This window comes from Uranotaenia lowii, chromosome 2 (genome assembly GCF_029784155.1).
Source record: "Uranotaenia lowii strain MFRU-FL chromosome 2, ASM2978415v1, whole genome shotgun sequence".
NCBI classification, from domain to species: Eukaryota; Metazoa; Arthropoda; class Insecta; order Diptera; family Culicidae; genus Uranotaenia; species Uranotaenia lowii.
The window spans coordinates 192,017,181-192,029,626 of NC_073692.1; the positions used below are offsets into that span (position 1 = coordinate 192,017,181).

General features: G+C 34.5%; 2 long non-coding RNA genes across 2 annotated transcripts; both read left to right on the forward strand.

Moving 5' to 3' along the window:
• The first annotated feature begins 1,596 nt into the window (after positions 1-1,596).
• Positions 1,597-2,257, forward strand: LOC129749230 (uncharacterized). Its single transcript, XR_008737971.1, has 3 exons — positions 1,597-1,889; positions 1,957-2,057; positions 2,120-2,257. It is a non-coding gene; the product is annotated as an uncharacterized LOC129749230 (long non-coding RNA).
• A 1,062-nt stretch (positions 2,258-3,319) lies between these two features.
• On the forward strand, positions 3,320-4,373 carry LOC129749229 (uncharacterized). The gene is made up of 4 exons (XR_008737970.1): positions 3,320-3,450; positions 3,515-3,698; positions 3,763-3,911; positions 4,012-4,373. It is a non-coding gene; the product is annotated as an uncharacterized LOC129749229 (long non-coding RNA).
• Positions 4,374-12,446: the final 8,073 nt, after the last annotated feature.

The window sequence follows — 12,446 nt, forward strand, 5'->3', positions numbered from 1 at the left end:
TGATCGAGATTGCATACCAGCCAGGCGAAGCAGTTGCGAGAGGCGCTATCCCATTATACAATCTGAATGTTTCCAACAGGAAACGCATCCTGAGTGTTTGTTTTGATTGATTTTCGGAAGACTGGTTCTAATACTTGGCTCATAAATTCTGATCTGAAATATGATTTGGAAATCGTATTTTTTGTACATTTCAGAAATCGTATTGAAATTTGGACACAGACTCAAAGCGCAACTTTTTTAATTCAGGTTCAGAATTCAGGTTCAGAATTCAGATTCAGTATGCAGCCAAAAATTCAGAAACAGGTTAAGCTTGTAAATATATTACATTCAATATAAACTGTCGATGAATTGAAGAGATCATGAAATTAACACATTTCGGACCAAATACGAGATATCTCGTTTTTTCGCTTGCCAACAATATGCTACATTTCGAAGTATAACTCGAATAGACTGAATTTAATTGTTAAATTAAATTCTACAATACTTAAAGCGTGTAAAAGGCTTTTTCAGAAACGGTTAAAGAAAAAAAAAGAAAAACGAAAATAGGTCAGTTGATTAACGAATTTTGGCAGTGATAGATGTTTATTGATATTGTGGCCCAGAAGAGTGAGAGAAGAATCCGACAATGGCACAATCGGTAGGTTGTGGCTCCCCAGATTAGGTGAGTATCTTCCAGATGCTTTGCAGTGTGGATAGACATCTGAAGTGAATGCGAAAGCCAACGAATTTAAGTGAAAGTAGTTTTAAAAAGAAAGTGCATGAGAATTTATATACATTGAAAAAAAAGGAACCTTAGAAGCTTATTTACGAATTAAAAGAGACAGTAAAATGATATTCTTTGAAAAAATGGCATTATTTGAAACCAGGACTTCGATGGGAAGGCGAAGATCCTAATGAATGATAGTTGAAAAGAATAAATAAATTTTATTTTAGAATTAATGAAGCTTCGATGTGAAGGCGAAGTTTTCGGAAAAAAATAGTTTGACTTGAAAAAAAAAGAAATTAAAAAAAAATAATTATTTTAGAATTAATGAAGCTTCGATGGGAAGGCGAAGTTTTCGAAAAAAAATAGTTTAACTTGAAAAAAAAAAATAAAAAAATAAATAAATAATCGGACTTCGATGGGAAGGCGAAGTTCTGTTTAGACAATATTTGACTTCGATGGGAAGGCGGAGTTGAATAATTATCTTAACTATTGGATTTCGATGAGAAGGCGAAATTCTTAAAAGAGAAAATAAAAATGAATAAATATAGATATATGCTAATTCGAAAAAATGGAAAGCTTCTAAGATTTCTTACAAAAATTATTAAAAACAAAATCATGCTTTGGTAGAAAATTCTGTTAAAATAAAATAAAAATGATTTTTTTTTTAGATTGAACGGTTTTTTAACGAGAAGAATAGAGAGAAATTTTTTTTCCAAACCAAGCGGTACAATTAAGACCAAATCCTTGAGTGGTTAAAAAAAACAAAATCATATTAAAAATGGTGAGAACACAAAATTATTATGTAGAACTGACAGTGATTATTGATTGAATTTTATTAAAAGATCTTATTGATTCAGGGGGGTGAGTGGAAAAAGAAAAATTAATGACACAACCCAATTAATGCGGATCATTGTTGAACGAGAAATTTCGCGCGTAGGGTTGCGTTAGGAGTCAAAAATTGAGGTCTAAAATATCAACGTGCATAAGTCAAATCAGCTGATTGCACCGGTTGCCCTCATACAAATGCAATCATGAGTATACTATACAAAAAAACAAATGAGTGAACATCTTAACGACTTTTCGCTCGCATTTATTGGTGATCCAAGCAGGCCAGACAAAAAATATTTTCGCAACGGCCATTTTGACTCCAGCCTTCTTTACGAGAGCCATGAATTGCAAAATGGTAAGTTTTAATTTTTAACGCGCAATAATGGGGTAAATTCTTATTGAATTTTTCAATTTATTTGCAGCTCAACATTTTCGGGAGGAGTACCTGCTGCTGGAAATCACCCGCCAGAGCCCATTGGTCAAAACAGCAAACTAGGACAGGACTATCGTTTGCAGCCAGCCAGTAAGTTTTTAAGATAAGATTATTTCTTGTTTGATATTCATACTAGCGAATTCATTTTTCAGATGTTCTCCGGCCCACCTTACGTACTTCGCCGTACTCGGAAACTCCAGTCATCAAGTGCCGGTTCTCAAACGCATGTTATCTCCACTTCATCGTTGCCATAAAGTGTCAAAATTTGATTTGTGAAAAGTGCCTTCCCTTAATAATGAATAAAGAGATATTTTGAAAAATAAAATGTTTTTTTGACAATTTATTTCAATTTGAAAAACTTCCTGAAATGACTCACCCATACGCACATTTTCAGTATGCACGCACACATAAACACGAACCGAACACACCAATACCATCAAACCATGCCATATGTCAGCGAGAGCTGTCATTCTGAACCGGGAATGTCATTTCTACTGTATCGGTTGGGCCATTTTCCACTAGAAAACAATGGGACGGCTAGTACACAGCAAAAAAATCTGAATCCTTAACAACACTGAAATTGAAAACCCATAATATTACATGACATAGAACGCGATGTATTCATGTAAATTCACAGATTTAAAAAAGTTGAATCCTTAACAGCACTGAATTTTAATAAAACAAATATTACTTGACACGGAACATGATTATTTGATGAAAAATTACATCACATATGATGTAAATAAAAAGAAGCATCAAATAAGACGGAATTTTCAGTGCGAGTTGAATTTTACAGAGAAAAAAGGCTGTGGAATTGAGTGCCTTAAATCCTTAACAGCACCGAAATTGAAAACCAATAATGTTACATGACGCGTAACGCGATTTGGTAATGTAAATTTGCAATCCATAGAAATTAGAATCCCAAACAACACTGAAACATAAAAATATGAATATTTAATGACATGGAAAATAATTTTTTGACATAAATTTACATTTTTAAGAATGTAAGTCATGAATAACAAAACAACACACAAATTGTTGAGACCTTAGTCAGCGGAAAAATTTCTCAACAAATTGTGCATTTCACTAAAATATTGGCATTTCCGTGTGATTTGTCTGCATACCGGCTCATTTACATTTAAAAACAGCGGTACACGGACGGAATTTGACCAATTTGACGGAACATTGTTTTGTTTTGTGCCGGTGTATTTTGTTTTAAAAATCGAATCGATTTGAATGTTCTTTGGGCAATATAGCAAACAAAGCTGTGCCACCAACAAGCTGACAGCTACCAGTAGTGTCAGCAAAAGAACGAAGAAGAAGAAGAAGAATGCTCTTTGAAAGAAAACTTTTTTTTCTTTAGTTTTAATCGTGTGAAACCCGGAACTACCCGTTGCTGGCGGAAGAGTTTAAATTGGTGTAAGTTGGCGCAACAACGATTAGCGCTTCCTTCGATATCACTTAACAGCCGCAAGGACAATTGGTAAGGTTGAACAATTTCTTTGTGCTGTCTTTCTCTTTATTTGCGTTTGAACATATTTTTACAGAACCTACGTTAGAAAAATGCCAGTGAATAAAATCAGTTCAAAAGGTGTTAAAATTCTTCAACGGAGAAAAAGTAAGGACAGTGAACTTTCCGAAAAGAAGATAGGTACACTGTTCCTCTCTGACTGTTCCTTCAATCATCAAGTGAGGCGCCATTATTAGAGCATCTAAGATTATCCATTCTCGGTAAGGTAAGAATTGTTATACTCTCGTTTCATTTATCATTTTTTTTTATTTTGCTATTCAATAGATGCAGTGTCAACACAGCAAAAGTTGCCGTTTAAGAAATTGCTACCAGCAGTAGGATCTATTATTTCCGGGAAAAATTTTGGCATTCCGGGTACTTTTATTCATTTGGTGCCCCTCTGATTGAAAGCCTTTGACCGGCTAGAGAAAATGGTAAGACTCATTTTAGGTTATGGTCCAATTATATTAACACTACAACATTGAAAAGTATTTCAAGCGTAATTCATCAATTAACCATTTTATTTTATTTTAGGAGCTTCGTGGTTTCTGAGTTAATGGTTTTTAAGTGTACAATTGGCTGACAAATCCGGAAAAACAAGCTAAAGAATCGGAATTCAATACTGCATTGAGCGAACCTGTCATGGCAATGCTTCTTGACAATGTTTGCGCCTTCGGAAATCCGTTTTGTTGCACCCGCTGTTCCACCCCTTTCCGGGAGCACAACTTTTCGATTGCACCTGGTGAACTTTCCTCGTAACCAAAGAAATCATCCCGCTGTGTTCGCATGGTGGAGTAAAAACCAATATCAACATTCAACATGGCAGCGAATATATAAGATTTTTGGTAAGAATTCAGCATTGATTTATCAAATGAGCGATAGTTATGCGTGACGTTTCTGGGGTTTAAAAACATGCAATTAAAAATAAATTAAAAATGCCGTTAAATTGGTTTTTTTTATTTGTATAAAAAATTACAATCACATTTCAAAAGAAATAAAAAAAATATAATTCTGAAAATTCAATGAATTTTTAAATTCTATGCACTTGATTATTACATGACTTTGATTATTACTTGTCTTTGATAATTACATGCCTTCGATTATTACATTTACTCAATTATACAGCTTTTTGAGCTTTGTAATATTCAACTCCCACTGAAAATTCCGTCATATATGATGCTTCTTTTTATTTACATCATATGTGATGTAATTTTACAGATTTTTTTGGTAGTGTGTAGGCGGCTAGTAGAATTCCTACTAATCTTTCTAGTGGTCCTACTACTCTTTTCCGTCAAAGGGAATAAAGCAATTTCAGTATCCACACTCTAAAAAAAATATTGATTGGAATTGCATAAATGATGAAAGTTGCTTAAAAAAAAGCAACCAAAAAAACAATGGAGTCTTTAAAAGAAATATTAATTTCAAAACATTAAGGTTGAATTAAAAAAAAACTCAAAGGAATTAATTAAGGAAAAACGAGAAATAATTGATAATTTTAAAAAATGTTCTTCAGTATTAATGGAGATTCAATGGAAATGCAAAGTTTCTGAAAAATAAGTTCGACTTGAAAAAAAGAAACATAAAAAGAGAGAAAATAAAAAGGAAAAAGAAAAATTAATGACACAATAAAGCAACTTCAGAATAAACACTCTAAAAAAACATTGATTGGTATTACATGAATGATGAAAATAACTTTAAAAAAAGTTACCAAACAACAATGGAGGCTTTGAAAGTTTTTAAGAAATATTAAGGTCAAATTAAAAAAAACTCAAATGAAAAAAAATAAGAAAAAAAACGAGAAATAATTGATGATTTAAAAAAAACGTATTTCAGCAGTAATGGAGTTTCGATGGAAATGCAAAGTTTCTGAAAAATAAGTTCGACTTGAAAAAAAAAGAAACATAAAAAGAGAGAAAATAAAAAGGAAAAAAGAAAAATTAATTACACAATAAAGCAACTTCAGAATCCACATTTTAAAAAATATTGATTGGAGTTGCATGAATGATGAAAATTACCTAAAAAAAAGTTACCAAAAACAATAGAGGCTTTAAAAGTTTAAAAGAAATATTAATTTAAAAAAACATTAAGGTTAAATAAAAAAAAACTCAAATGAAAAAAAAAACGAGAAATAATTGATGATTTAAAAAAATGTATTTCAGTATTAATGGAGTTTCGATGGATTGTGGCTATGAAGGAATAGAAAAAAAAAATCGAAATTGTTTAATTCTATGATGAGAAACAAAACTTGCTAATAAAATATGATGCATAAATAATATTTAAAGAGTAGGGGAGAAGGAGATTGTAGGATATTGATGAGAATGGTTTAAAATAATGGTTAATCCTTTTGATCAATATATACATTCAATTTAATATTATTTTCTGAGCGTGTAAAAGGCTTTTTCAGAAACGGTTAAAGAAAAAAAAAAGAAAAACGAAAATAGGTCAGTTGATTAACGAATTTTGGCGGTGATAGATGTTTATTGATATTGTGGTCCAGAAGAGTGAGAGAAGAATCCGACACTAAACACAACAGTTGCCGTAACTTATAAATGCAAAATTTGAAAAAAATAGTCCAGGGGTTTCTTAGATATAGAATGTGGAGTTTCGGTTTTTCTTGTCTTCTTTTCAATTCAATTTCCAGATTTTAATTTTAAACAAAATTAGTTTGTAAACACAATTCTGCTGAAAATCGCAAATAAAAGGGTAGAATTTGAGTTTTTGTTGTATCCAAAAAAAACTCAAATTTTATTTTTAAAACAAATATTATTTTTCAGTGTATTTTTTAACGTTATTAACAGATCAAGGACACCAAAATTCGGCATTTTAAGTTTCAGAAACTTATAGCTCCAATTCTGCTAATTAGATATAGATATTTAGGTAACGGGAAGAGTTGTGTTAAATTTTGGAGAATGAGGTTTAAATTCATAACATTTGGATTACTCGCTAACTTTCAGCTACTCAGTTCAGAGTGACGGTTACTCAGTTGTCGCCAAAACCGCGTTTACTCAGTTCTGACTAAACGGCCTTTACTCAGAACTGACTAACTGCCCTTTTCGCGACTTCTGAGTCTGGGTTACTCAGAATGCGTGAATGATTTCGGAACGGTTTTAGACCGGATTTTTATGCTGGAAAAGTAAAAACCTGTACAATTGTTGGTAAGAATGATGGATTTGTTGATGCAATAGAAAACAAGTCAAAATATTTAATGTAAAAAATCTTTATTTGAAAAAAATCCGTTTTGTTGATCCATTTCATATTCCCCCGACGGATGTTTGATGCACCTCGGATTCGTAAAAAAATCATCGCAATTCCCTATAAGAAAATCAAAATCATGTTATTATTATTAGATTAACGTTAAAAATGTACATTTACCATAAAAATTTCCCAATTCTTTGTTGTCGAAAACAAACAAAGTCGACTGTCTCGCACAAACTGATCCAACTTTACTCAGTTGTCGCCTACAAGCACTCGAATTCGCTGAGTGCCTATTTTCGAGCCGTCTGAGTAGCCGTTACTCGGAAAACTGAGTCGTTTTAGATCAAGCGACGGCTGCGCCATAGAAAAGGCGATGTCTGGGCAAAACGGAGTCGGGCTCTGAGTATTTCAAAATTATCGAGTATGCTTTTTGATGGAGCATTCTAGCGGCAAACAAAAAAAAACGAGATATCTCGTATTAGGTTCGCAATGTGTTAATATTGCAGTTTTTTAAGCCAAATTTCATACTAAAATCATTAATTTAGTTCAAGTTTGCATCAAGAAATTTTGAACTTATAATCTGATAATATTTATCTCCTATTTTTTTTTTTCAAAATTTGATTTATTTTCTTTAAAGGGTAATTTCTTTGAATTTGCAAAATAGTCTGGAAGCTTGGGTTTGTTTGATTTGAGTAAAGAATAAGTTTTTTTTTTTTTGAGAAATGGGAGACTCTCCAACAAAAGCTTATTTATGCCGAAATCATCAGTTTGATCGACCAAACCCTTAAATTTTTTTTTAAAGATTTAAGCCATCGATGAAAACGAATTTAACTCCCCTTTCAAGTTCAGGATCAATTTTCTAAAGCTACGATTCAATAACGAAAACTTTTAATGTCAATGTACTTAAAAATTAATTCCCCCTTTGACGGTATCTCGAATGAAAAAATAATCACAACAATAAATATTAAACCTTTCTGGAAAATTTATTTAAATAACACTTATAGCAGGCGCGGGGGTGGGATTCTCTTAATCTGTTTCGCGTTCATAAACGAGCGATTTAAGCGCCACCTCTTTCGAGGACCGCTCGTCGAGTTTTATTGCCCGGCGAGAAACCCAACCTCAGGGCGGGTTTTACTAAGGATCCAAAAGCGGATGCGGAAACAATTGGGAGACCAAAGTTAACCCTTTCCTTCCCACGAGGTTTTTCACGTTTTAAAAATAGAAATATTGATTTACAACTAAAGTTCTAGAACAAAAGATGCATAATTTAAGGCTACTTTAATGATCCATTCGATAAATTAGGGTTTTGAGGTGGATCATATATGCTCCATTGGGAAGATAGCAACACATAGGGTGTAAATGAAAAAACAAGAAATAATTGCAAAAAAACATGGAATTCCATTACCTCATGGATCAGAAACTAAAACGATCTGGTTTGGTAAAAAACTCCATTGGTATACCCATCCCACGATGGTCTATTTATTGAAATATTTGAAATTTTCATTTTTGCCTTGAACAATGGCCGCCATGACACTTTGCGCCAGGAAAGGTAAACATGCCGTTTTTCGAAAAAAATCACGAACTTTTACAAATATTTCGAGACATGTGGTCATTTTAGAATATGAAATAACTATCTTGAAGCGAATTTTTTTTACGGCATGATTTTCATGAGAATTGATGAAAAGCTCCGCAAGAAGAAAAGTACGTTTTGTTCCCAGTGTATCACCAGTGATCCACTTTACTTACTCGACAATTTATATGTTTTAGTTGAAATCTAAGTAAACCATCATTTGATTCTGCTTGCATAAGCAACCTTCTGCACGTCAGCATTTTTATTTGAGGAAAATACTAAAAACTCATCAAGTTATTAAACAACAAATGATGACTTGATTTAAATTCGAAAAAAATCCGACTTTTTTTAAGCTTTTGATCTGCCGAGCAAAATCTAGCGAATCGATTTTCTTCAAATTTCGTGCAATGTTTCTTCACTCATATCTACACATTCGGTGAGAAAATGGTGTTGATCCAAAGCGCCCAGTTCAATTGCGAGCTGTGAGAAGTTGTGGATCACCTGTGCTACCATGGGAAGGAGAGGGTTAAGGAGAAGTACTAGGGAAACTACACCTTCGATTCGAAGAGGTAGCTGGGACGCGAACCACGGTCTATCCGTTTGAAAAAAACACACGCTTGCGTGATCGTCACAGGAGGAACTCACATACCGTTTTTCCCCTGGGTGACCGAAGCATAAGCGAGGGAACTGTTTTCTCGAGCAGTTCTTCCCGAAGCAAAAAAACAAACTACAAAAAACTAGAAACTAAAAAACGAACGGATAAACACGTGAAATCACCTTTTTCAATCAGACTTAATGTTCTGGGAAAGCATGAATTCTCTTACTATTCAACAAAATACATTATTAGCGGGTTGAAAAGTGTTGTATTGAGACGGAATTAACGAAAAGATGACAATTTTTACATTTTTGTACAATCTTAAACTAAGTTTTTATTTTTGAATTCTACCTAGGTTACATCATAGCTTTTTGGGGTTCCTTTTCCTGCTTTCCCTACGTGTGCTTAGTGGGTGAGAATGGCTGATATGAATAAAGCTCTAGTAATTGCTTTTGCTATTTTCGAGCAGTTTTGTGAGTCAAATACTTCGAATGGCATGCATATTTTTTATCCGGTGCTGGTTGAAAGTAAATTTTGTACTCCATTTTTTCATATCTAGTTGAGAAAATGCTTTCAAATTTTGCCGTTCTAAAGTTCGAGCTAAGTAAAAGCTATCGAAGCAATTGCTATTTTCTTATTCATATCACCTAATGGGCTGTTATTGGCGCAGCCTTCTCAACTGGGAAACCTCGTGACTTAAAGGGTTTCCAAAAAACTGTGTGTGGCTAATTTTAGAATGGCCAAATATATCTCCTTCACATGCGCATGGGTTATTTTTAGTTGTACTTACAGTACCATTTCGGCTTACGTCGGCAAAGTAGAGCTGATTGTTGCGGGGTTGCCGAAAATAGATTCGACTGCTGGGCGGAGTATCACCGGCTCATCAGTGACCGGGAACGACGTTGATTACGGCGTGTCGATGTTGGCGAAAACTCAGCGGTGATGATGATACAGATCAGCAGCGAATCAGTCTTGGTGGCCTGAAAGGGGTTGTAACGGGCAGACCACTGAACCACGTGTTGACGGGTGGTTCACTTCCGACAATTCCTGGTCGGGAAAACCTTAATCCTGTTCCGTGCACCTTCAGCGGGTTCGAGCGGCAGGTCAGCTAGCTATCGCTAGAAGCGTTGTGTTTGCACCTAAATAAAAAGCCGTTGAACGGCTGTTCAACGAAAATAATTAGCACACACAGTCATTCACACACAGAATCCAAAGATTTTTTACCTTTTTTATTTTTAAAGGCGAGCACACGGTTTTAAGCACACGCTCAACTAGCTAGCTAAACTAAATCGTCCTGTTAACGAAGGAACAAAATATGGAACAATTAAATCTAATCTAGAAGGACACTTCACGTGTTCACATTACATCTGCGGACGCGGGCCAAGTACAAAAAACACTCACTTTGGCTTAAATCACGGTCAGGATCAAAGTGGAAGAGGTGAATTCCTGGGATCCTCAGTAAGGTCGCAAGTTTTGGAAAATCTGGTTTTTTTCAAAGGGAATTCCGATGATCACCGAAGGCGGTCATCGACCTTTCGAGCGTCGGTTTTTGCCATATATACGCTCTCGGCACGGGTTGGTAGCCTCCCTTTCCTTCCCACATAAAATCAATCTACCCTCTCATTTCGATCCGCCCTTGGATCCCAACATTTACGAGGTCAAACTCTGAAGGCGACGCTAAATCAAGAACGCCTGAAATAGTCCCGAATAAGTTCGACTTCCTAGAAGAAGAACTGGTATGCAAGCTTGAATGCAGTGTTATGACGTGAAGCGCGTGGTATGAATGCATACCTTTCTATGCAATGGCATTTCGAAAAGGCTTATTTTGTCTTGTTGCTCTTGGTTAATGTTATCAATAATATTTGAACTAAGAACGAATACATAAATAAATAACGAAATGTATACAAATATATCTAAGTAAATATTTACTACATGTAACAGTGTTACACACTTTATACGAACAAAAGATTACAAACAGGTTAATTGAATTCTATCTAAAGACAGGAAGAGCTTCGTCAACATTATGTTAAGAAACGTTATATTAACAAAAATTTGCAGCTTATCATGTAGCACATTCAAGCAAACGCAAAAGTTCAAATTTCAAGTAGGTATTTTCCATGTTTTCAAAAAAAAGGCCAGACCCGGCCATGTGCATACGTGTGGTAGAAAGTATGGTATGTTTTAGGTTAAAGGTCATCGTGCTTTTTGAGACTATTTTGGGAGACATCTGGTGAAATTCGACATCTATCTTATTCGATATCAAACCAGCTGTTTCAAATAACTTGGCACCTATTTTTAAATGTTTTGTTCCAGATTTCACAGGAACCCAATGTCTTTGTTGATAAACGTCCTAGAAGCGACAAGTCATCTGATGTCCTTTCAGCTAATAGTGACATTAAAAAAAACGACCTCTTATTAAAATATACCTTATTAAAAAATACCTCTATTCGGTCTCTAGTATTAAACCTCAATGGGAGCTCGCACATAAGGGAATTTTTGGAGCAAGTGCGCTGACGAACTCACCAGAGCTGGATCGGAAAAGGAATTTTGCGGAAAAAAAACTGGCTGTCCCAATATCGCCATGTTGGTTTAGAAATCAAATTCAAATTTGTCTTTTTCAGGTTCCTCAGGTAAATAATGAAATATTCGATAAAAAAGGCTAGGCAGAGTTTTCCCGTATATTTGGATAACGTTCTGTTATTAAGCCTAACCCTTTTCGGATACCTGAAGTTTCTAACAATGTTTTCACGCTTTAATATTTCATCTTCAGTCAAAATCTTGAGGCTTTTCTTTTTTTAAGTATACATAAAATCGTGAGAATTCATATTGATATTTCAAAACTATCATTCAAAACTGATCGTAATATTTTCAAAAATCCAATCACATGAGATACTAAGTATAACAACAAAAACATTGTGATATCATTCATAGACTGCGGTGCGGAGCAGGGTTTAATCTACGTAAGGCAAATCAGTTCTCGGTGCATCACCCAATTTCGCAGAACAAAGAATGACCTGAAAAATATTTCACCACCCCAACACATCTTTCGCCGCTCGAGTGCTCGACTTGGTATAATAACATCTGTCCGTCATTATTGCGTTTGGTTACGATTTTTTTATTGTTTTGTACCGTTTTTTCCTACTCGGCTGTTTTTTTTTTCGGGAACACCTCATTTATTGCATCAACTGTTTGTTTGACCCATTTTACGTGCAAATGCAACCGGCGCTTTTTTATCCGATGCATTTCTTTGTTTCCAAACGAATGGGCTGGGTCTGGGATAGGATCGTCGTGATGCAGCTTGAAGTGGGAGGAAAAAAATTGGAACAGTAGCTGGTCCTACACCGCCCTGATGCCTTTTTTTACTAACTTTAGAAGATAACTGCAACAAACCCATTAGTTGGAGTAGCTGGAAACCTAATATCAAACGTTGATGATTGATTACTCTCAATTTTTCACTGGTTTGTTATGATCATTAGACTTTTGGAGTCTCTCAAATAGAGCAGTACATGTAATTCATGCCGAATTTAGAATCGATGATCACTTTTAAAGTGATAATAATATTACATATTACATTACATATTACATATATTTTTGAAGCTGACCCATATC